The following is a 25,498-nucleotide window of genomic DNA, read 5'->3' on the forward strand; positions in this document are numbered from 1 at the left end:
TTTTTAGGATATAAATTATATTTACTCTAAACTTCCTGTTATGCTTATTCTTCTAAGTCTCTGTCCTCATGGTTAAGCTAATCTTTTATTGAGGAACAACAAAGTATTGGCTTTTCTCGAATGATTGATGACTTTTTTTTTCTAAAACTAGGCCATTTTAATGTTTTTTTTAACAATAGAATAAATAGTATTCTTGATGAAGGCTGTTGGGTAGTATTCAGAAACATCACAGTAATGCTGGTTTTCTTGACTGGTGTGTAGTCTTCAATAATTATAAGGAGTTACTTGTATGAAATTGATGTCAAAACATAGGACCACATTTATGCATCTATCATTTTCAGAATTGCTGGTAACCTGTGGGCATATCTTCCCCAAATACTTTGCCTCCTGTGTCATTATGTCACAAGGCCCAACTTGTTGATGTTCACCTCAATGACAGTTCCTTTGGTAATGACATTCAAAGTTGGGTATAGTGGGGATAGGAGACTCTTCTTTATACCAAGTATTGGTAGGCAAAAGGTGCCATTCAGTTCAGGATGAGTTACACGGCCTTTTTGTAACATAAGCCCAGCCACAGACGTCTACAGCCATACCACCCTGAATGCACCTGATCTTGAAACATAAGCCCATTGGCTTAATGAATCTTTAATATTTAGGTGGTTTTTGAGTAAAGCCATCTCCAACACAGCAGACTTTAAGAACCATCCTCTTCCATATTTTCTTCTTTCTCTTTCCCGTTCGAATAACTTAATACTTCTATTTCTTCCCAGGCAGGAACTTTGGGCAGAAATTTCCTGCTTTCATTTTTTGTTTTTGTTTAATCATTTTTTAAAGATTTTATTTATTTATTTTGAGAGACAGTGAGAGAGAGAGCGTGCACACATGAGTTGGGGGGAGGGGTGCAGAGGGAAAAGCAGACTCCCTCCTGAGCAAGGAGCCTGATGTGGGACTGGGATCATAACCTGAGCCGAAGGCAGACACTTAACCAACTGAGCCACCAAGGCACCCCTGTTTAATCATTTTGGAAAGTACCTTAGCTCATGACTGTCCCTCTTTGTCCAGTAGATATGCAGGTACTGCTCCTTGTGGAGTCTTTTCATCATTCTTTTGTTTGGTGTTTCTCTTTTCATGCATCTTAATAGTCTTTTTCATTTGTATTTTCTCAACATGGCACTGTTTGTGGTAAAGCTTACCATTCAGACCAATCATCTTTTTGCCTTTGAACATTTGTGAGCCTCTTGACCTTCCTTCTTTCTCTTTTTCTCTTGGTAATGCAAATGAGTATCCATAGTGCTTATGGTGTAGGTGTAGCTCTCAATACATTTTTTTATGGCATGGTGATGACCACCAAGCCACTGGGTACAGCAGCCAGGCACAAAGAATCTCTCGATTTTTGGGTCTCAGAGACGTATGAGCTGACTCCATACCACTCACAACAAGAAAGGGACACTTCTAAAAGGACCAGTTCCAGAAAAAAAGCACGATGTGATTGGTGACTATTGGTGTCCTCTCATCTCTACAGCTGAAACACCTTGCTGGGTTGACTGAATGATTGTCCACTTATGAGGAGAGGTGAGATGAACTGCTGTGGCCTGTGACTGAGCAGGTTTCACTCAGAGTAGAGAGGCTTGGGATATTCTACTGGCGCAATATGTAGCCTTTAGTGTTACCCTATTTCCTTGACCTCAAGTTGTCACAGCCTGACACCCTCCCATCCCCAGCCCACCTGAGTCTGAAAACCCTGTGGTTGCTCTCTGGCCTGAGAGGGTGGGTTATTCAGAATCTGTCCTGCTTGATTCCCTCTTCTGATTACCAGTTGGTTACTCTTAGGACCACTCTTGAACTCAGGATCCACTACACTTGGGTATGAAGCTCCCTTGGTACAGCTCCCAACTTTTCTAGAAGAAAAATGTGTTCTATGTCTTGGGAACTTTCATTCTTCTCATTTCCCACCTTTCAAGAATTTTTTATATGTTATGATCCATTGAGAATTCTCCTTCTTGATTTACATACCAGATATGAATTTTAAAAAGAAAATATATGGGGGCGCCTGGGTGGCTCAGTTGGTTAAGCAACTGCCTTCGGCTCAGGTCATGATCCTGGAGTCCTGGGATCGAGTCCTACATCGGGCTCCCCACTCAGCGGGGAGTCTGCTTCTCCCTCTGATCCTCCCCCTCTCATGTTCTGTCTCCCATTCTCTCTCTCAGATAAATAAATAAAATCTTTAAAAAAAAAAAAAGAAAATATATGATCATTTCTAGAGATTTTTTTTATGATATAGAGTAGCTAAAGTGGTGCTAAGTCTGCCCTCTAGAATGAAATTCTATATCTTTTTTTATAAAAATGAGATTCTGCTATTTATATTTTGGAAATTTTTTAACGTACCAATTAAACACATTTCCACGAAAGTAGATATATGTTATTTTAAGGTTGCAATACTGTTCTAGATATGAATATGCTACGTAGACATTCCCCTGTAGATGACCATTTTAGTTCTTTTTCAGTTTTTACTGTTACAAACAATATTGCAATAAGTATGCCATGTACTTTTGAAATTATTTCTATAGAATAGAATTTTCAATGTAGATTTATAAAGTCAATAAGTAATATTCATGGAATGTGGTTTTCAAAGAAAGAGATCATTCTTTCTTCTCCATGTTTTTGTTAACCCCCATTTGCATTAGCTCAAGGTTCTTATCATTCTGGCTTTTTCAGTCCAGGGAGTTGAGCGACAGGCTCATCATCCATAAGTATTTTCACTTAGAGCAATAGCACTAGGACAGAAGAGGGTATTCAAAAACATAGAGAAGCATGATGCAAAAAGAAAGCATCACTCTTGCATTCCCAGAATGGTAAAAGGAGCCTACGATATCTATTGATAAATAAATGAAAACATTTTTAATTAAAATGTTGACTTAACAATATGCAGAAAAATAACATGTCCTGAATTCAAACAACTAATTTCTAAAAATTATCAGAAGCTTTACACACACCAAGAAACACTTAATCCTTTTCAGCAAAGAGATCTTTCCTTCACATCCTAAATCCTTTTTCTCAATAGACTCAAATCCAACATCTGTCTTCATTGCACTTTTAAACATCTTCTTACCTATTCTGGACTTCTTTCCAACAACTAACACTTTCAAGTTTGTTTGTTTGTTTTTATCCTCAAGTATAAACTCCAAAATGTCTGTGTCAGAACAAATATCTGGTAGACCTACCAGAATAACCCCAGGTACAAAAGTTACTAATCTGAAATGAGCTGATTCATAGCAGATGACCAAAATAACACTAGAATTTACTGGAAATGTGCTCTCCATGCATGACTTATTTTTTTCTAGAAACTATAAGAAAGCACAGACAGGACACACACACACACACACACACACACACCCATACATACACACAAAAGAAAGAAAAGAGAAGGAAAAAGAAAAAGAAATAATCACTGTGGCAGACCGTGTTTCAAAAACTGTCCATGTTTTTGTGTTTCCAGTTCTACAATTGTAGAACCTTGACATTTCTCCCATCAGAAGGTGGAGTCTAATTTTCACCCCTTGAATGTAGGTGACTTTGTGACTGCCCAATAAATAGAATGCAAAGGAAGACACGGTGTGACTTTTGAGGCTAGGACACAAATGGTGACATAGCTTCCATCTGGCTCTTTCTCTAGGACACTCACTTTTGGATCCCAGCCACCAAAGTCTGAGGAATTCCAGGCTCCATGAAGAGGCCACCTGTAGATGATCCGGTTGACAGGCCTAGATCAAGTCCCAGCTGAGAGCCATTATCAATCACCAGGCATGAAAGGGAACAGCCTTCAGATGATTCCAGTCCCTAGCCTTCCTTCATAGTATCTTCCAGATGAGGCTTCATCAGTATGGATCAGTGACAGGACTTCTCTCCTGCGCTCTATTCAAGTTCCTGACACATAGAGAATTTGAGGGAATCATGGAAAAACCACCTTCACCCTTAGAAAAATGGAAAACTTGCCCTGAGTTATTGAAATAAATAAATATGTGAGGATATATGCTTAAAACATCACATTTGAAAAGGGCTGGACACATTCACATCTCTCCGTCACCAATGTTAGGTCTAGTGTAGAATTAATACTTTTACTAGAGATGTGAATCAATATTGATGGATCTCAAAAGTTTCAGGTGGGTACCTTTTCCTGCCCTTCGGCATTTTCTCTGCTGTGTAGCTGAAAGTGTTTAAAATTGCAATAGATTCTCCTAATGTTTAATTGAACATTGCCCTTCCTGTGTTTTAAGGCATTGTCTCTAAGATTCCTATCTAATGTCAGCCTTGACCCTCCCATTGCTTACTATACACTCTGCTGAGATTCATTTCTCTTCCTTAGCACCTGCATTCTCTGACTGTTAGGTTTGGTCGAGTTGGATGAGAATTAATAATTTATTCATTTGGAAGAAATTGATAAGTTTATTATTTAGCAAGTATATTTCAGAATGCCTTAGGCTCATCTATTAATGATTCCTTCTCCTTTAGCTCATAAAATAACAAACACACAAAACCCAAAAAAACACCAAAAAAGCAAAACCAACCAGCAAAGGTTTTACCCAAGCCACCCTATTAGGTCAACTCTGCAAAGAGAAATCAAATTGGCTAAGACCTGGTTTTGTTTTTAGTTTTACTGAGCAAGACTCTTTTCCTGATCTAAAAACTTGATGCAACAGCTAATGGGAAATTTTCTCTCTTTCTGATGATGTGCAAAATAGTCACACAGTTGAGTGTGAGTCTTATATTCAATCAAAGATTAAAGCCCACATTCATTTATGGTATCTCCAATTCTGTTTTGATGATGAAATTTAGTATTTTAAAAAAATTTACACTGTGGCCTGTTCTAACACAATTGCTATCTGACTACTTTATAACCTACACCATACCATTTATGGATAAAATAATGAAATTTCACAGAGAATTAATGTTCTCAGAGGAATTTTCCGTATCTGTTTTTCCTTTAATTACCCAATACTGCTGTGTGAATAAGGCGGGGAAAAGACGTGAGAAACTAGATTCTATTCCGTTGCTGGGATTTGATCTAAAGCAGCTAAGAAGCATTCCTTTTTCAGTTTCCTCAGGTGGAAAATTTTCTACTCATATTGGTCCCTTATTTTCCTAGGTGGGGTGTAGGTAATGGGATGCTGCTGCGGATTTGAAGATGAATATGTTACAGAGGTGTTAGAATCAAGTAATAATTTCCAAGTGTATTAAATAGTCTAGTATTACTTTTAAGTCACACTCATAAATTAGAATTGCTAAAAGTGATTTTTTTATTATGTTATGTTAATCACCATACATTACATCATTAGTTTTTGATGTAGTGTTCCATGATTCATTGTTTGTGTATAACACCCAGTGCTCCATTCAGAACGTGCCCTCTTTAATACCCATCACCAGGCTGACCCATCCCCCCTCCCCCTCCCCTCTAGAACCCTCAGTTTGTTTCTCAGAGTCCATAGTCTCTCATAGTTCGTCTCCCCCTCCGATTTAAAATGGGACATTGAGGTGGTGCCTGGGTGGCTCAGTCGTTAAGCGTCTGCCTTCGGCTCAGGTCATGATCCCAGGGTCCTGGGATCGAGCCCCGCATCGGGCTCCCCGCTCCGCGGGAAGCCTGCTTCTCCCTCTCCCACTCCCCCTGCTTGTGTTCTCTCTCTTGCTGTGTCTCTCTCTGTCAAATAAATAAACAAAATCTTTAAAAAATAAATAAATAAAAATAAAATGGGACATTGATACACTCTACCCATTCTATCTTGAAAGCCAGACATTTTTACTGCTACAGCTACTTTGTTTATCAGTCTGGGTGTGTATGTATGTATACATGTGTATTTTATAAAATGAAACAAAGACCAGAGAAGTATATCCTCTGAGAGAAATTGCACGCAAATAGGAAAAACCTTTGACCCTGAGGTTATTGATAATTTTCTCTCTAGTCCACTTCAGGATTTTTCCTTCAGATGATTGTAGAGCTGAGAGGGTGGGACAGAGCCCACCCATACAGGATGTTAAACCTGCTTTTTCTGCCCTTTTAGTGGGCTATCATAAGCTTCTTACCTTAAGCAGACTTCTTTTTTGGCAGTTTCCAACCTTTTTCCTGCCATTGTGACACAACTGTGTATGTAAGAGACCTCTGAACATAGTAAACATAGCTAGAACATCTTCATTTATTATAAGCTAAAATACAAGCATGCTTGTATAAAATGTGTTTTTGTGTTTATTTTGGTTTAAACTAGGTTCCTCTGATTCTGGGTTGAGCTTCATATTCTAGCCCATGAAAAGAATTTTCAAGAGGTAGTTATTAAGCAATTAATCTAGTGCCTTCTAGTCATTGTGATAGAATTTTTGAAGTGGCCATAATTTTTTTTTTCCTCTTTATGGACCACTGCAAAATATCCTCCACCCAGTCAACACTTAACTGTGATCTATGGTGCGTGACCAAATCTATTGGAGAAAATATCTGTTCTTGCAAGAAATAAGTGCATGCAGATTTTGGAGATAATTAGTTTGTACTCCACAGTCACAGTTATTTTTATTTTAAAGAACTTAGGATATTATTCTCAGACCATTCAGGGGACCAGTCCTTCCGGCCCATTTTCTTGTAATAGCAATAACCACCATTAGTACTACTATCATCACACTTTTTTTGTGGATACCTACCAGATGTCAGACATGCTCTACATATTAAATGTATGTTATCTTCTTAAACCTTGTGAAGTAGACATTACCCTTATTTTACAAATGAAGAAATCATAGTCTCCATGCGTAGTGGAAATAGCAAAATTATTGGTGTCAGACAGTCTTAGACTCATTCTCTGCCACTTCAGAGCTGTCTTATGATTGTTTAAGTCATTGGATGTTTTTTTAAATCTTACTGTAACAGAATATAAAAATATTTGGTTTGAAGGAACCATGAAGCAAAAAGCAAATGTAAGAAAAATGAAAAGCAAAAATCAAAACAATCAAACAAAAACAGATAATCAAACTTTAAAGACATTTTTTCCCTTCAGGGGTCTAAACTGTTGTAAAAATGACCACCAGTTATGTTGATTGGGTGAACTTTAACTTCTGATTTTTTCCCTTGAATTTTAATAAATCAGTTATTCTCACTGGTATGCTGTGGCTTTTAAGTTACCAAGGAATAAATTTTATATGTGTGCTTTTATACGTGTATTTAAATTCTAAATTGCCTAAAAATATGATTTTTGTCCTCATTTTAAGCTTTCAAGAAATTATGACTGAATCTCTGGTTAATCAAGAGTTCTGCTCATTTCAGTTTAAATCATTCTCTTATTGAAAAAAGCCTCAGTATTAACTGGATTGAGGTTGATTTTAATTTATCATGTCTCTTAGCACCCTTCTTTTTCAAATGAAGTTCTGTTAGCTTTTTCACTGACACCTTTAAACCAAGACATTTAAATGACACTAATCCAAAAAGTAAAAAGAGAGACACTATGGGGTATTTTAAAATCTCAGCTATGGGAAAACAATATGCGTATCCAGTCTTCCAGGATTAATGCATAGTCTGGAAGATACCAGTCCAGATGTACAATGCTCTTGGTGAGATTTAAAGCCTTCATCTGGCCCAGGGTATGAGGAATTTTTGAAGCTCCCTCTGGGCAGAGGTCTATGCAATAAAATACCACCTCTGTTTGCCCACAACAACTTCCTCACCTTCTAATTCGGCCTTATCTCTGTGATATCCTTTGTCCAAAAAGGATGAGCTGTGTATTGATGGGTACTAAATAGCTTATAGTACCAAAGAGTCTTCCTTTTCATCTTCTAGTCTCAGATGATCATAGTAATCCAGAGAGAACATTATTTTGTGCTGAGGTGTCTTTTTCTTCTGAACACTTCAAAGTGAAACTATCATTAAACCTGAGTGGCAGTCATTATTTGCCTCCAAAACCCAAGTGAGCAGTGAGTGGTGACTAGTCTAAATGGCAAAGGGCTTGACCACTGACAGAATCCTAAACCTGGATTCTGAATCTATCCTTTATCATGAGGACAATGAAAGGGAGATAGATTTTATACTAGGGAGGTCAACAGGAGAGAGATGTTCTCCAATGGTGGTCAGGGTCTATCAATTCAAAAACACTCAACATGCATTTGTTTAATGCCTACCATGTGCACTGTTGTCCTTGAGCCACGTCACTCTCTGGGAACTGTTTCTTCAGAGGAAACAATAGCCTACACTCATGAGCAAGTTCTTAACAGCTATGACCTTAAAGGATGGAAGTGTGGTTTCACACTAAAGTTTTCCAGCTGGAATTAAATCCTGGAAAGGGCATGGGAGTCAGAGGCACAGCTAATCCCACATCCTACAGACAGATACAGAAGAATTAATTAGAAAGACTTTACTAGAAACATGATTCACCCTAGTTTGAAATGTCTCAAAGGGAAATATTCACAATTTTCCATGGAAGCCCAAATTCACGGTCTGTTAGAAGTTGTTATCCTCCTGTATCCTTGCATTTAAAGGAGAATATTTTTCTTCTCTTTTTGATTCTTTCACCTCCTGTTATTTCCTCTTAATATAATGCTTACTCTATTCCATTATCACTTCCATGTGACTGTGGTTTGGAAGTTGATACCTAACGATTTCTAAAGAGTTGGCCAAGTACCCTTGGAAGGTACCTTGATGATTATCTCAGACCCACAAAAATGTCTGCACTTTATATCACATACAAATTAAAAGTAAATACATTTTTGAAGTATAAAATATAAGGCTGAAAAATCCATATTTAAATAACCCTGGGTGAGTCTTTTTTGTAATCAGTTCTTTAAAATAATTCCCTTACTAAAATTTGAGGTAAATGAAGGCACCAAGGTTCTCTGGCACTTGGGTCATTAATTATCTGCCTTCCTTTGCCATATCATAAAAGACAGGCTTTTGCCTTGGTTTTCTTTCGTCTATTTAAAAAATGCTTTGTCTGCATGCCTTTGACACATTGCATTTCACATCCTGCTTAACCTTTGCTGGTCAAGAGAGCTTGAATTTTCTTTTTTAGAAAGTCCATTTGCTTAGAGACAAATTATATGAAATGATCAGTAAAGGTGGCCTTGGGTGATGAACATGTGCTCATACTGTTCATGTGCGTGCCCTTCAACCCAGTATAAATTAATTTTTAATATATTAATTAAAACATTGGTTCCTTAAGGGCAGAGAGCACATCTCCCACCTTCCCTCTTCCTCAGTCTCTCTGTCTCTCTCTTCCATGGTGCCTAGTAGCATGCTGTATACTTTGTGATTGCACTGAGGAAAGGGTGCTGGCATACTTTGAAGACATAGTAATATAATAATAATAAAGCCTTCTATTTTCTTTTCCAGCTTCCTAATCTAAACTCTGTATCTTTCCATCAATCACTCTTATGGTTCCCCTCAGCTCCCTTCATTTCAATTGTATTCTTCCTGTAAGAAAATGAACAAACCAATGTCAATTTTCAGGTGGCAATCTCATGCATTTCCATGGCTTTATTTACTACGTATGCAGGTGACAGCCTGCTCATTCCATCAATCACAGAGGTAAATTCCCATGAGTCCCCAAGATGCCTCGATTTATTATCCCTGGACTATTCCCTTTGAGAGATTTATCAAAGAAAGGGTGTTTCAGAGAAACCTAACAATCCTTGCATTGAGGTTCACTCAATCATTTAGACAGTCTAAGGAATCACATTTGTGAAGCCTCTTGATGCATAAAATAATGCAAAGAGAGGAATAAAGCTCACACTGAACTTGCACTAGTGGAAGAGCCATGAATGGTAGTGATTAAAAACACAGACTTTGGATTCCATCAGTCTGGATTCAAATCACAGCCCACCAATTACTGACTGTGTGATGAGGGCCAGGGCCTGAATCTCAGTTTCCTCATATGTGAAGAGAAGTAAGAATATCTACCTCATAAGACTGCTGAGAAAATCAAATGTGATAATGGTTGTAAACATGAGACCTAGTGAAATGTCTGGAATATGTTGCATTTTCCTAAAGCTGTAACTATAGTTATTCCTAAAGGCTGCAAAATGGTCAATGTCATTATGAAAAGGTTGGTTCTTTCAGTTCCACAGATTCCTTTAGTTAAATCACATTTTTCAAAATATCTCTATTGAACATGGTAGGGAGCACGTATTATCAGACATCAGCAGTGCTGTCTTGCCATCTGTAGCATTATCAAGGGGCAGGGACCTCATCACATTGTGAATTTGGCAGAAGGATTAAAAATGTATATAGCTTGAATCATAGGCTATGTGTTAATTAGTATAAAAGCCAAAGGAATACTTGATTTTAAGTTCAACTTGAAATTTTCAATTTATTTCTCAGTTCAGTGGAACAGTGATATTAATAGCTAGTATTAATGGAGTGATTACTCTGTGCCAGGCACTAGATTCCCTAGCACAAATATTTCTCAATTTAGGGGAATGCTCTGCAGGGTCCCTGCGACAATAATCCTTGGGTAGGCAATAATTATCTTGCCTTTTCCTCAAATGAATCAAAATTCAAATCAAGTTCTCCTTTGACTTTGGATGTGCCAACATCTGGCCGCTACTTTGACATCTATGTCTCACCAGGCCATTTATAACTCCCTGATTTTCTCTTCATTCTGAAGGCTGCTTTTTCATGAATTCCTCACCAATGTATAAAAGCCTTAAAGTTCAGTGCTTTTTCATAGTCAAATGAAGAGTTCCAGGGACCCGTTGTGTTATCATGATGGGTCATTTGCAACATCACTAGGATATTCCTTATTGCCCAATTTTTAGTTTATTCAGTGAAAAAGCAGAAGACAGTTAAAACTGTTAACATTGAATGCTATATCTGAAAACCCTATAAATAGGTTAACTAAGGGGCTACACAGGGCTGAAAGCAGTAATTTCATGGTAGGAAGAATGCCTAAAGGTCTTATTTCAAATTCTGATGATACAGCAGATCTAGACTCTAGCATTTTATAGTAATGCCTGAACTGACAAACATTAACCAGAAATCATTGCCCATGATACAGGTGGCAATCTATCATGGTAAATGTCAGTATGGGGAAGACTTTAAAAGCCAAAAAACAAAGAAGATCAGACACAAAGCTGATCCAATTGGATTTGCTCTCTAGGGGAATTATAAATTCAGGTTATAATTGGGTGACCTCTGCCCTTTATAAGTTCTCGAAAAGTTCTCTAGCTCTGGGTGGTATTGTTCATGGTCCTGCATGATTACACATCAAATCCCCTTAGGAGAGGCAATCTTTGCATGACAAAATATTTCCAGATTCTAAATGATTGGCCCATGTATTTCAAGCTACATTCAAATCAGTAAAATTTCAAAGTAGCACCAATGATGGAGTTGGATCCATCCTTTGTGATCAGTATTAACAAAATTTAACTCTCAAGTTTTGTTTTTGTTTTTTTTTTTGCGAATAATAATGATCTTTCAAATCAGAAAGCTAATTAAAAGAAACCAAGCAGAGTGTATCAGCTTCCTCTTTTAGATCTAATATCCTTGTTTCTATCAATGATATGATAGAAATCTCCTACTAATGTGTTTTTAAAACATAAGACTTAAATACAACACTCAACTGATTAAAAAGATAGGGGGTCTCTTATTCCAGAAATGAAGACTAAATCATCAGCAAAATACAAAATCTTTCAAAATGACCCCAACTTCACTTTCTAATCTTTTCCCTACCATTTTTACTCATCTCCAAAATGTATACCTAAACCATAGTTACAAAGACCTGTTGCAGTTTCTCCAATGTGTCATGGACGTTTACCTGTTTCTTGCACTTAAATGACCCACTTTCCTTCTCTGCATGAACAATTCCAAATCAGCCTTCAAACTGCAGCTCAACTACAACTCACAGAGCTGGTCGCCTCTTCCTCTGTGCACAGTCAATCTATCAGAGCATCTGCCACATCCTGCTGGCCTCTGACCACATCACCCAGAATGATAAACTCTATTATGCCTTTGTATTTGCAGCACTCAGAATGTCATTTAGGAGTCAGTGGACAATAAATAATATATATTTTTTTCTGAATGAAACATTCCCAGGACTGCTGTGTACATCCATGCAGGTTATGCATGATATAACTCTAAGGGCCACAATTCAGATAGATTAAGATGTGAACAGGAGCGCTGCAGTTGCGAAGTGCATTTCATGACAACATGTGGCAGACTCAGTCATTCAAGCGGAAAGTTTTATACTCCCTCATGCTAAATGTTAGTGTTTTGTGCTACTCACACCCTCTCCTATCAGTTTCCAAATCCTGATAAATCAGGATAAGCTAGGTTTTGCTGTAGTAACAACCAGTTCCAAAATCTCATTTATTTGACACAACAAAAGTGACTCACAGTACATGTCCAATACAGGTTGGCAGAGGAATTCTGCTCAATATTGTCTTTCAGAGAGCCAGACTGACAGAGGTTATATCTTGACACATGGTCATGATCACTGATCTAAAATCAGAATGTGGCAGATCAGGTACTGGCTCCTTGAGCTTCTGTTTAGACGTGGCACATATCACTTCCAATCACATCTCAGTGGCCAAAGAAAATCGTGTAGCCATACCTAATTTCAAAGGGGTCAAAGAAAATGCAATTCTACCATATGCTCTAAAGAAGGAGGAAATACTCATAAATAGGAGCATCTCTTATTTCTAATCCATGTGTCTGGTTTAACTCCTTCCTACCTTATCCTTGGATTACTACTATCACCTACACAGCCTTCTTGCTTTCTTTTTTCTTCTTCCATCTTGCCCTCAGCCTTTCTTTCCATCAATGACAGATTGATCTTAAAATACAACTCCTTCTTACTTCTTTCAAGAAGAGGTTTTAAATTAAAAACCTTTAGTGATTCCCCCACTGATTACCAAAGTAGGCCCCAATTTATTCATCTAATCCCTCCTCTTTCATTCATTCTACAAACAATTTTTGAGTTCCTAAAGGGAATCAGACACCACAAGGGACACCAAGGAACAAAAGAAGATAGTTCCTGGACTTAACAGAGCTTATAGCCAGACACAAAGAGAAAATGAGGGTATTTCAGAATGATGCTACAGTGGTAAGATCAAGAAGGAAATAACTTTGATTGGAAGTCAATAAAGGGATCTCTGAGGAGGAAATGTTTAAGATGGTTCTTGGATTTTGAATACATGTTTTATAGGCAAATATATTTGGGGAGGGGTATATTGGGGAGGGGTGAAGACAGAGTGAAGAATATGGATAAAGATGGAGGCATGAAAATTTGGTGTGTTGTTAGAAATGTAAATAATTCTGTAGGCTAGAATAGAAGGAGCTCATGTGGTGGGATGGGAATAGTTCTGAGGTGTAGGAAGTACACTTGGAAAGAGAGATTAAAATCAGGTGAGAAATGGAGGAGGCTTACAGTTGGTTTTAAGGCCTATGGCCTTTGTCCTTTGGGAAAGGTAGAATAATTGAATAGTTTTAAGCAGGAAATGATGTGATCTGCTTTGCACTTAAGGTTCACTCTAGTGGTAATATGAATGCAGAAGTGGAAAGCAGGGAAAATCTATTGTGGGGTGACTTTACTGAGTATGGTGATTAATTTTATGTGTCAACTTGCCTGGGCCATGGGGTGCCATTTGGTCAAACTTGTTCTGGGTGTTTCCATGAAGGTGTTTTGGATGGGGTTAACATTTAAATTAGTAGACTTTGAGTAAAGCAGATGAGCCTCATCCAGTCAGCTGAAGGCCTGAATAGAATAAAAAGACTGGTCTCCCCTGAGCAAGGGAGAATTCTCCAGCAGACTGCCTTCAAACTGTATCTGCAACATCAGTTTTTCCTGGTTCTAAAGCAGACTGCCTTTGGACTCAACTGGAACATTGGCTCTCCTGGGTCTCCAGCCTGCCAGCCCACCCTGCAGATTTTTGACATGCTAGCCTCCATAACAGTGTGAACCAATACTTTATAATAAATCTCTCTCCCTTTCTTTCCCTCTCCCTCCTCTCTCTACCTCCTGTCTCACTGTCTCTATCTGTCTTTCTCTGTCTCTGTCTCTCTTTGTTTTTCTATCTGCCTCTCTCTCTCTCTATTGGTTCTGTTTCTCTGGAGAACCCTGACTAATACAAATTTTGGTACTGAGAGTCATTCTGGAAGAACAGAATCTTAAAGATGAATTTTCTGAGTTGGTTCTAGCGCTTCTAGAATTGGCTTTTTAATCTGATTAGATTTAAAGACATTAATGACTCTATTTTAAGTAGTGAAGGGAACACTAATAGTCCATGGTGTGATCTGGCAATAGTACTATGCAAAATATCACCAATGTGATAATCAAAGGCTACAAGTAAGAATCTGGGTAGCCATGTGTATAATACTTGGACATATTTGTCAAAGTAACAATCTTTTTTTTTTAAGATTTTATTTATTTATTTATTTTAGAAAGGGGGTAGGGAGGGAGAGGGAGAGAGAGAATTCCAAGCAGACTCCACACTGAGCCCGGATGTCTACTTGGGGCTCAATCTCACAACGCTGAGATCATGACCTGAGCTGAAACCAAGAGTTGATGCCCAACTGACTGAGCCTCCCAGGTGCCCTTCAAAGTAACAATCTGAAATGCTTAGCATTTTCCAAGTCAGGAAATAGTCTAAGAAATGCTAATTGCCTTGCCCAAGGCACCAAAACTTAAAGTGAAGGAGGTGTGTCTTGAACTTACATTTGCTGGTGCAGTTTCTGATTATTTTCACCCATTACTCCAAAACTGAAGGGAAACCTTGACTTCAGTCCAAGGACTTTACATTTGAATTACAATTGGCAGTTCTCTGGAAATAGCTCAGTACTTTTCAGGATGATCATAATACAGATGCTGACTAATGATTTATTAACAATGGAGGTGGACATAATCTGATGGGATTAATCAGGTGCGGGTCAAGTTGCCCCAAAAGTAATTTCCATAAACTACACAGAGAACCTAATTATGTAAATCACTCCAGAGATCCCCAACTGACCTTCTTGACAAGAACTAACCAACAGTAATGAGTGGAAAGAAAAAATATTAAAAACTGGATCATTTCTTCAGATAAATCTAGAGTTGACGACAATGCTTCTTGAATTTGAGTGCTGTAGTTGCTGACTGGGGGCTATAGTGCTGATTCAAGCTCCCCGAATGGGATGTATAGATTCACTAGGAAGTAAACTAAAAAGAGAGATATTTTCTATTTCTGTATGACCTAGCTTTATATTTATTAAAACTTGAAATGTTTCTCAAAGTGTTGGTAAACAAACTTCTTCAAACGGCAAGAAAAAAAAATCACTCTGTATTTTCTAATCAAGGAGGATTAAAAGGCTGTGAAACTATATCCAATGCACAAAATGTTGTAATTATGATAAATATTTGTCCTTTCTGTTTTCACTACAAACTCAAAAATCCTTGAGTCTGTGTTTGGCACATGCAGGAGATTACAGCCATCTGCTGAGAGACAAAGCTGTCAATTATAAAACAATCTGGTTTTCCATTTCATTCCATTTCCAGGTTAAATGTGGCCCAGCTGAGGTAGGATCTTACTATTATTATTATTAAAATTGAGAAGTTCTTGATGCCCTCTGTCCTGTGACCCTATCCTCAAGATCCCCAGAAATTTGCAAATCTCTGAACTTAGAGTTTCAAACTCAAGGTCAGCATATCTTGTACAGGCCATTTAATAAGGTGAACCACAATAAGGGAAGGCTATGAGTTTTTATCTAACTTGAATACAAATTGATGGTTTCATTCAATTAAAATGTACTTTAGGCTAATGAGAGAAATTATGGCAAACAGAAACAGCAAAATGGAGACAGGACTGTTGTCTGTCAGCTGGACTGGTGAACATTTAAAGGGAAGCTTTGAGGTTAATAAATAATAATAATAAAACAATGAAACATGGGGGGCACCTGGCTGGCTCAATCAGAAGAATATGCGACTCTTGATCTCAGGGTCATGAGTTTGAACCCCACGTTGGGTGTAGAGATTACTAAAAAAAAATAAATAAACTTAATGGTTGGGCGACTGCCTTCGGCTCCAGTCATGATCCTGGAGTCCACGGATTGAGTCCCGCATCGGCCTCCCTGCTCAGTGGGGAGTCTGCTTCTCCCTCTGACCTTCCCCCCTCTCATGTGCTCTCTCCCTCTCTCAAATAAATAAATAAAAACTTAAAACACACACACACACGCGCACACACACACACAATGAAGGGTGCCTGGATGGCTCAGTCGTTTAAGCGTCCCGACTCCTGGTTTTGACTCAAGTCATCATCTCCTGGGTCCTGGGATCTAGCCCTGTTTTGGGCTCTGTGCTCAGAGGGGAGTCTGCTCGAGATTCTCTCCCTCTGCCCCTCTCCCCACTTGTGCTCTCTCTCACACTCTAAAATAAATAAATAAATCTTAAAAAAAAAAAAAAAAACCCACACATATAATGAAACATGGAAAGCAGAATGGCCAATTTAATACCTTAGGATTCAGCAACATTGAGGAGGGACAGTTCAAAACCATAGTAGAGACATTTTAATGGAAGAGGCAGTGGCCCTAAAATTGTGGCCATTAAAGACCTAATGGAAATGAGTTAGCCTTTGTTTTGGCCAGATTCCATATTAGAAAATTCACTCTGCTTTCTTGACTTTTTCCTGCAGTTTTACTGGAAACAGTTATCTTGTGTTTCGTCTTAGTTAAATTGCCTTTTAACAGACTGTTCAGAAACTCTTCTATTCCTCAGTAGCAGTGGAAGAAGAATTAGCTTTTAAACAGACACCTAATAGTAGAGAATAAACATTTTCCCACCTAGACCTGGGCGTGGGTCAGGCCTGAGGACACTTCCAAGGGGCCATTGAGAGCCTAGATTAAGGCTCTGTTTACATAATGCTAATCATAATGTTTTCTGGAAGAGTTCTTTCTCTAGGCCATTAGTGACCAGAGGGAAGTGAAAATGAATTTGAATTTTTTTCAAGTGCATTCCTCCCCTCCATTCAATTTAACAACCATAGTTTGCATTTCATAACAATGACCCAATCTTGGGTCAATAATTTCACCTACTGACTCTTGAAATCAAGGCAAAAGAAAAAAAAAAAAAAAGACAATGTTTTATAACTGAAGAGCCCACTGAAACATAATTCATAAATCTAATGCTTCTCAGTTAAATATAAAAATGCTTACCTAAAAGGATTCAGTTTAAAGCAAATAGGGTAACAATTAGGGCATCTGGCTCTAGCCAGCAGAAGCAAATTTCAGGTTTCAGGGAGAAGGTTAAGTTGGATTTCGAAGTTACCTTCTACTTTCCAGTGGGCTTTGTCCTCCCATCTGGTGACTGCTTATCCTAGCAGCTTCCTCAATGTCAGCATTTCATTTTCTCTTCTCTGTGCCTCTCGTACTCAACCATAAACATTGTGTGTCCTGGGTCTCATTCTGTCAACTGGATGAAATGTTAACCCCATGGTAAAGAACAGTGGACGAACTTTACTGTCTAGTACAGCTGTTCCGAGCTTTCAGTGTCAATACATTGTTGGACCACAACCAACTGTGAGGTTTATTATAATTAATTTAACACCTATACACAGACTCCTCTACTTAGAGACTTTCAACTTCAGACTCTTATAGACATAAATAAAATTTTGCTATAAAATTGTCAACTTTTCTTTGCTTGACAAATGATAATACAGGAGGGATCCTGCGGATAGGTGTTGATGGGGGATCAGGATATGCCACCCCAAAATATGCCATTTTGACATAAGGATTACTTTGAGTTGAAGGCAATTGAGAACCAACAGATGCAGAAAGAGTTCTCTGCCCTCCCTGCTATCTGCCTAAAAGCAGAACGTAAATTTCCCTTTGTGAAGGTGACCCCATTTTACCAGGAAGAGGAGTGACTGTCACCTGGGATAGAGAGTCAACACCAAGGTGAGTTTGTACAAACAGACCTTACTAAAATAACTCTTATCTCCCATCAGCTGCCTGGTGTATTTCTAGTCCCTTGCCTATAATTTATTGTCCTTTGAAGTCCCAACTTTCCTTCCTTTGTTAAAATGGTGTATAAGTTGCCGAGTCTAACCATTTTTTTGACTGTCACTTTTCTTTCTTTTCTTTTTTTTTTTTTAAGATTTTATTTATTTATTTAAAGAGAGAATGTGTGTGTGAGTTGCTGGGAGGGGCAGAGGGAGAGAGAGATTCTCCAGCAGACTCCCCACTGAGTGGGAAGCCCAATGCAGGGCTCCATCTCACAACACTGAGATCATGATCTGAGCCAAAATCAAGAGTCAGATGCTTAAATGACTGAGCCACCCAGGTGCCCCTTGACTGTCACTTTTCTATGAACTCCTATGCATGTAACTATTAAAAATTCTGTGCCTTTTCTCCTCTTGATCTATCTTTTGGTAAATTCACAGACCCCCAAGACTGAATGTAAGAGATAGAGGAAGAGATTTTCCTCTCCAACAGTGGACAGAAGTTAAGTTTCAACACTGTGTGCCTAAGGTTCATACAGAAGAAGGACAGGAGTATGTCTGAGACTATAAATCCTTTAAATAGTAAAGTTACCACTGATGGGAATTTTTCTGGGGACCATAGATGTTGGTTCATACTCAAGACAATTTGCATCTGCACATCCTCAAGGTCAATGGTAAGAAGGAAAATGAAGATACCCAATGGAGTTTATGAAGTTCATTAGTGACATCTGTGGCACCCACTGCTTGTCAACCTACAATATCTATTTTCCTCTTTTTTATTCATAACTTGAATTTCTTATTAATAATGAATTTTTTAATTTATAACCCTTACTTCCTTATCAGCTCTGATTTCATTCAGGATAGCAGTGATGAACAGTTTAGGCCAATTAAAAGAACTTACCACCTTACACTTCCCCGAAACTAGGGGATTATGTGGCCCGGGTGTGTCTAGTGAGGGGCGGTCTCCCAGTGGAGATTTTGAGAACAATGTTGTTTTCCTGTCAAAAGGGACAGACTCAGCCTGTATGAATCTTTTGCTGCTTATTCTTCTCTGTTCCTCTTGCTGGAATACAGATGCAGTGTCTGAAGTATAGTAGTCATTTTACAATCATGAAGTTAAAAGACATAGGCTAAGAATGGCAGACCAGGAGGTAGAAGGAGCCTAGCTTTGGATGACTTCCTAAAACAACTGCCTCAATTATGGACTGCCCACCCCTAGAGTTCTGGTCATGTGAGAAAACTCTGTTTAAGCCACATTTGAGGTTTTTGTTGTATGAAGCCATCCCAATTCTAAGTGACACAAAGTGCTCCAACAGATTTTAATATTGATAAAAAGTGGTCTATTGGGACGGGGGCGGGGGTTGGAAATGCTTGAAAGATTTTATTTTAAAACTTTGAGGACTAACTCAGACTTCTATACAGGAGAGTGTATTGGTTGAGCAAGTTAAATTTCTCTCTGCAACTATAGATTTACAAAAAGAGATGTATAAAAGGACTTACACACAGACATTTTGGCTATCCGCTTTCTTTGCCAAGGAACTAGTATTAGTAAATTATTTCTCTTTATGTAAGTTAAAATGCACTGAATATTATTCCTACAACAATGCCTCCTTCCCTCACTTGTCCGTTGAAGCTCCCTACTAGTGATAGAAGGGTGGACCTCTAGTAATCCTGAAATCAGACACAGCCCTGGACACACCCTGGGAGTTTGTCCTCTGTGAGAATCTCCTTTGCTCTATTTGTCCAGGGAACTCTTTAAAAACTGCTGGAATAACACATGTAGCTGTGATTAGTTTTCTAAATTAACACACTGATTTTAATGATCCTTTCTGAAAATGCAAAATCTTAACCCAACAGAATCCTGTATGAGAATGAGAAGGTGGGTATTTGGAGAATTGGAGCCTTTTCAGCATTCCTCTAAATTGGTTCCACATCCATGGGTAAGCCTCTTCTAGAACACGAATGCTAAATGGAGGAAAGTTGGTGGAAAAGCTAAAGGGAGAGAAGAAAGGCGTGGCCTCCATCACAGTACTTTGCCTATGCCTCTCAGTAGGTCTGTTTGCACAACAATCACTCCATGGGGTTCCTTCCACCAGATAAAGATTCCATCATTAAGTTTGTGATTTGCAAAACTCCCTTGCTGCCTTACTCTCGCTGGAAGGGACCAAATGAATCAATCAGCATCACTTTCCCAAGGCTCTGTTTGCAATCAAAAGGGCCAAAGGTTTTCTTGTTTATAATTAGCAAAACATCCTGCTAGAACTAGATCCACATGAAGGCTTGCCAGCAGCACACATCCTCATCCCAACATCCAGCTCATAAAGAATACGCACTGTTTGTGTTGTATAGAGTGGTGCTCAGCAGCTGCTTAATAGCACAACAACTGTACACAGGACTGAAGAGCAAAGGCAAATACCAGATTTGATTGAACCCGCAGGGAAAATTTCAGGTGGCATAATGTAATTGCCTGAGTTAGGATATTGAGGTTAAATAACACCTATGCGCTCTTATCTAAAAGTGTCTAGGATCTCTACCAGCCATAAATGACTTGGATCTTAGTTTTATAACCCGGTAGTGGAAAGGGAGGCAATTCTCCAGCAGCACAGCAGTCTCTTGTTGGAAACCCTGTTTCTCATCCGGCACCACCTGTGTGTCCCCTTGGCCGCCCCCCAGCACAAGGCACCAATGCAGCCAAACCCACTGAGCCTGTGAGAGCGGCCAGAAATACAGCAGAAGGTGTTGGCTTCCTGGCCTCTCGTTGAGGCCATCTGGACTCTCTAACACACCTGTTTGGGAGGGTTTCCATAGCTTGGTTTACAAATGTAAGTGCAGCTCAAAATGTTCCAGTCCAGTGCTGATCATTCGCCTTTACTTTTTGGGATGTTAATTATGCAACAAGATCATTTCTGTGCCCATTTTTCTCCTCCGTTATAAACTTTAAATGGCAAAAATGTACTGCTCGGTATTTTTTTAGTGGAATGAACAGATGTAAAAGTGTTTTCAATTCCTTAATAAAGGTGACATTAGGCCAGATTTGATATTACACTAAGTCCCACATAACATTTAAAAATGAGTTTTTTCAACCATAAAATTACTAATTGATCTGTCTTGTAAAAAGATAAAGGAAATGAATGCCTATTTGAGTTTCATTTCTGTCAGGCTCCCTATTCCTTATTTTATGTAGCGCAAAATGAATTTTAATGAAGCAGCCTCCAAATTTCAAAATATGCCATTACCCTTCTGAAGTAATTGGCATATTTGACTGCCTTTTCCTTTCTTAGAGTCTGTCTGACTTTCTAATCTTAAAGCCAATGTTCCATTCAACATGTTCTTCTGCATGCCATCTGAAAGAAGTAAATTAAAACAAGAGGAGGGACTATACCAGAAAGAATTCATTCACTGAACCACTCAACAAATATTTACGGAATTCCTGCCGTAGGTCAGGCACTGTTCCAGGTGCTGCAGAAAGAGTGGGGCATAAGCGAAAATTCCTGCTTTCATGGAGTTTCCATGTCAGTGGAGTGAGAGAGTATAATAGACACACAAATATATAATATTCAGGTGATCTGCACTATGAAGAAGAATAATGAATATTAATGTGTAGAAAGGGACAAGATGGAGAGTCTGTATGTGCTGCTTTATTATAGAGGGGAACCCAGATGAACCTCTTTAGGAAAATGGCATTTGAGCAGAGACCCAAATGAAGTAAAAGTTGAGCTATTCTGGCAGTGAGAATCAGCAGATAGAGTAGGCTTTCTAATTCCTTTAATATTTTTGCCTACTTATGTACATATGAAACACTTCTGGCTGCTTTGTCTAATCTGGGAGGCTACAGAGGGATGAGGAGAAAGGCAACTTTGATTGAGTAACTCCTTGTACCACAATATGTATATTTCCATTTTGTGAATCTGTATGACAATCCTCTGGCCTGATAATCTGATCCTCACTTTACAGCTAGGGAAACAAAGGCTCAGGGACATCAGGTAGCTTGGTATATGAATGTTCCAGTTATTTATTGCTGTATTACAAACTCCTAAATTTTGTGGCTTAAAATAACAACAATTCTTGATTTTGCTCGTGCAATCTGAGCAAGACTCAAAAGGAAAGGCTTGTGTTTGCCCCATATGGCATCATTTGGGGAGCACAATTTAGGGTTAGGGATCCATATCCAAGATGGCTCATTTCCATGGATGGCAAGTTGGTGCTACTTATCCAATGATAGATAGCTGAGTCTGAGGGCCTGCAGCCTCCTTTTCTGTCTGTGCAGATTGGGCTTCCTCATAGCATGGTGACTGGGTTTCTAGGACAATGTCCTAAGAGAGAGCACAAGATAGAAAAACTTGGCATTATGATGAAGTAGTCTTGGAAGTCCCATATCCGCAGGTCTGCCTCTCACTTGTGTTGGGTCTTTAGCAAACTGACATCACCCTAACCCCCAGAAAGGCATTTTCCCAAATAACATGTTTCTCTGCATCCATTCGTTTAGTGAACAAGCATTCCTGAATGCCTCTAGCACAAGAGTTAGAACTCTGCTTTGGAGTCCAATTGCTCGAGTATCCAGCTTTTCCCACTTGCTTGCTGATGAAACTAAGGAGATTTATTCAATCTCTCTTTGCCTCAGTTTTATTAAATGTAAACATCAGGATTTAAGGAAGTCCAGAAAACTTCTCATGCACCTAATAAGATCACTAATTTCTACCCCTGTACTACTACCAGCTCAGCCCCATTTCCTAAAAAAAATCAATCCCGAAGAAGGGAGGTAAAATTAGAATTAATGGCCTACCGGGGGACCTGGCTGTCTCAGTTGGTTAAGTGTCTGACTCTTGATCTCAGATCAGGTCTTGATCTCAGGATTGTGAGTTCAAGCCCCCCATTGGGCTCCATCCACACTGGACATGGAACCTACTTAAAAAAAAAAAAAATTAATGGCTTACCTTCTCCAAAAAGACTGCCAAACATTTTATCTCCACAAGAGGTCCAAGACCTATATGATATCCATTACTAAGAACTCCTATTCCCCTATGTTTCTGTATAACCCTGAATTTAACTCAAGCTCTCATCTCTTACCATGACTACCACCCCCACCCCAGCAAAGCACCAAACTCTTCTACTTTTCCCTTTGGAATTCATGGTCATCATCAGAAAAAACAAAACAAAACAAAACAAACAAAAAACCCCCACTATTTTCTAAGCAATCTCCTCACCTTCTTTCTCTAAAGGAAAATGGTTTCCTAAAGCTCTTTCCTGTGATAGTTGTTTTGTTTTTTTACCACCCTATGAGGTAAAGGGCTTTGTGGTAGGATAATTGTCTTTCTTGTTCTTTCTTACTGTGTCTAAATTATTTCTTCTCTCACCATCCCCAAATCCAATGTTCTCTGAAGCAAATGCCATAAGACTATACTGCCTACATCCCTTCATAACACAATCATGCATCAATACCCTGCTTTTTCCTTACCCTTCACATGAGACTTTAGCACTTGCCTCATTCAATAGGTTTTCCTCTACTACTATACCTGTCACTATGTTATCGGGTTTTACCACACATACAGATAATCCACCCACTATCCTGGCTTCTAACAATAAATTCTTACCTCTTCCAACAATCTTGTCTTTTATCCCATCTCTACCATCCACTCTTACAGCCATATTTTGGATCCTATAACTTTTCAGCTTACTTCCTTTAGCACTGGGTCCAATAATTCTCCAGTTCCTCAAGAATTTTATCTACTTTTCTTAAAATTCCAATCTTCCTACTTCTTCCTTCCTTCCCTTGCTAGGTAGGATTCTACAGTCCATTACTAATTACCACTCCTTTGCATATTTTTTCAACAACTTGAACTTTGCTACCTATGGATGAGTTTTTATTGGTGCCACAACAAATCACTACAAATGTAGTGGTTTGAAACAACACTCATTTATTTATCTCACAATTCTATAGGTCAGAGTCTGGTGGGCTCTTACCTGGATCCTCTGAGGAATCATCCACTTCTAAGCTCATTTATGTTGTTGGCCAAACCCAGTTCCATGCAGTTGTAGGACTGAGGTCCCATTTCTTTGCTGGCTGTTGGCTGGGAGCCACCCTTAGCCCCTAGAGGACACTGTCTGGTCCTTGCATGTGGACCACTATATTTCAGAGCCAAGTTCTGTTGAATACTTCTCATACTTTGAATTTCTCTGATCTCTTCTTCTGCCTCTTTGCTTTTAATGGTTCATGTGATTACGTTGAGTCCACCTGGATAATGCAGGATAACCTCCTTATCTTAAAGTCAGCTGATTAATAACCTTACATCTTCAAAGTCCCTTTATAGTAGGACCTAGATTAGTGTCTGATGGAATAACTAGAGGATGGGATCTTGGAGGGACATCTTTAAAATTTTGCCTACCACCATCCATGTAATTTTTACATGATAAACTCTAACTCTGCTTAAACCTGGCTCTTAAACCCTTTGTGGCTGCTCCATAGCCTCTCAGTATGGCTGAAGAAAAACATTCAATGTTCTAACAGGGACATTCTGAATTTGTGGTGGAAAACCTCAAGTAAGACTCAGCACAGCCCAACAATCATTTTGTATTTCCCTAGGAGGAATCAGCATATAGAAGATGTTTAAAACATTGGGACCAATGAGCTTAACTATAAACAGAATATTGATAGAAAACAGAAGAGAGCTGATGATAGTCCTGAGGAAGTCCAATTTTAGAGGTCAGGAAGAAGTAGAATCAAGCAAAAGAAACTGAAAAAGAACAGCCACAAGTACAAGTAGAAGAAAACTCAGGAGAGTATAGTGATCTAGCAGGTAAATAAAGTGTCTTAAGAACAAGGGATTCATCAACTGTGTCAGATGCTGCCGAGAATTGGGAATTGTTCATTGGGTTTGGCATAGTGGAGGTCCATGGTGACCTTGAGAAGCAGAATATCAGTAAATGGTAGGAGCAAAGCCTGACTTGGATGAGTTGAGGAGAAAATAGTTATTGGGGAAGTAAAGTTAGCAAGAATAAACAACTTTCTAAGGAATTTTGCTATAAAGATGAACACAGAAATGGAGCAATGCTATAGGGTTTCATGGAATTTAAGAGCAGAGAAAGATTTGTTGGGAAGCAGAGGGGGGCATTTGTAATGACTACTAGTTGGTGTGAAAATCCAAAAGAGTCCACTTAGGGGGTGCCTGGGTGGCTCAGTCGTTAAGCATCTGTCTTTGGCTCAGGTCATGATCCCAGGGTCCTGGGATTGAGGCCCACATTGGGCTCCCTGCTCAGCGGAAAGCCTGCTTCTTCCTCTCCCACTCCCCCTGCTTGTTTCCCTCTCTTGCTGTCTCTCTCTCTCTGTCAAATAAATAAATAAAATCTTAAAAAAAAGAATCCACTTGGAAAATTTTAATTTCAGCTTTTCACTGTTAATATTTCCAAATTATTGAATGCAGGGATACTTCCTTAGGTTTTTATGCATTACTGGACAAGCTCTAGCACAGTGTAGGGTAAGAAGGCTATAACACATCAAATTGTACCTGAGAGCCATATATCTTCACCACAACAAAGTCCAGGGAGGATTTTTTTTAAATGGGAGATATTTCTGCATTTT

General features: G+C 38.8%; 1 pseudogene; it reads right to left on the reverse strand.

Moving 5' to 3' along the window:
- Positions 1–264: 264 nt before the first annotated feature.
- On the reverse strand, positions 265–23,568 carry LOC118536821 (ribosome biogenesis protein NSA2 homolog; annotated as a pseudogene).
- Positions 23,569–25,498: the final 1,930 nt, after the last annotated feature.

This window comes from Halichoerus grypus, chromosome 8 (assembly GCF_964656455.1).
Source record: "Halichoerus grypus chromosome 8, mHalGry1.hap1.1, whole genome shotgun sequence".
In the NCBI taxonomy this organism is placed as follows: Eukaryota; Metazoa; Chordata; class Mammalia; order Carnivora; family Phocidae; genus Halichoerus; species Halichoerus grypus.